The following is a 517-nucleotide window of genomic DNA, read 5'->3' as shown; positions in this document are numbered from 1 at the left end:
TACTAAATACAGAAGAAAAAAAAAAAGAAGAAAACCATGTAGCTATTATTCCGTTCTCATTATTTTTTCCATATATGAGAGAAACCACAAAAGTAGAGGGTATATGTTCCCTTCAAATTAATAAAGCTCTTCTGGCACACACCAAACTTTACTATATACAACAGTTTATTAGAATAAAAAAAACCCACTTTTCATTAATTTTGAATTTATTGATGCTATGTTCTTGGCATGCAACTGGGGCAGCCTGTTTCTTTAAAATGGAACATATAAAATTGGTTGCTTAATAATTAATTGGACCTTCATAGATGCATATCTAATTGAACTAACTGATTGATTGATATATTTGCATGAGAAAAATATGGTCATACATTAATTTGTCTACTCTCTCTAGAACTTTGTAGGATTTTCTTTGCTAGTATGTAATTAAGTAAAATATTTGAAAGGAAATAGAAAATTAACTCAAAATTATTTTATTTTATATTAGTAATATTAAATATAATAAATATATCATCATAGA

This window comes from Arachis ipaensis, chromosome B07 (genome assembly GCF_000816755.2).
Source record: "Arachis ipaensis cultivar K30076 chromosome B07, Araip1.1, whole genome shotgun sequence".
Taxonomy (NCBI): Eukaryota; Viridiplantae; Streptophyta; class Magnoliopsida; order Fabales; family Fabaceae; genus Arachis; species Arachis ipaensis.
This window is presented reverse-complemented; position numbering follows the sequence as displayed.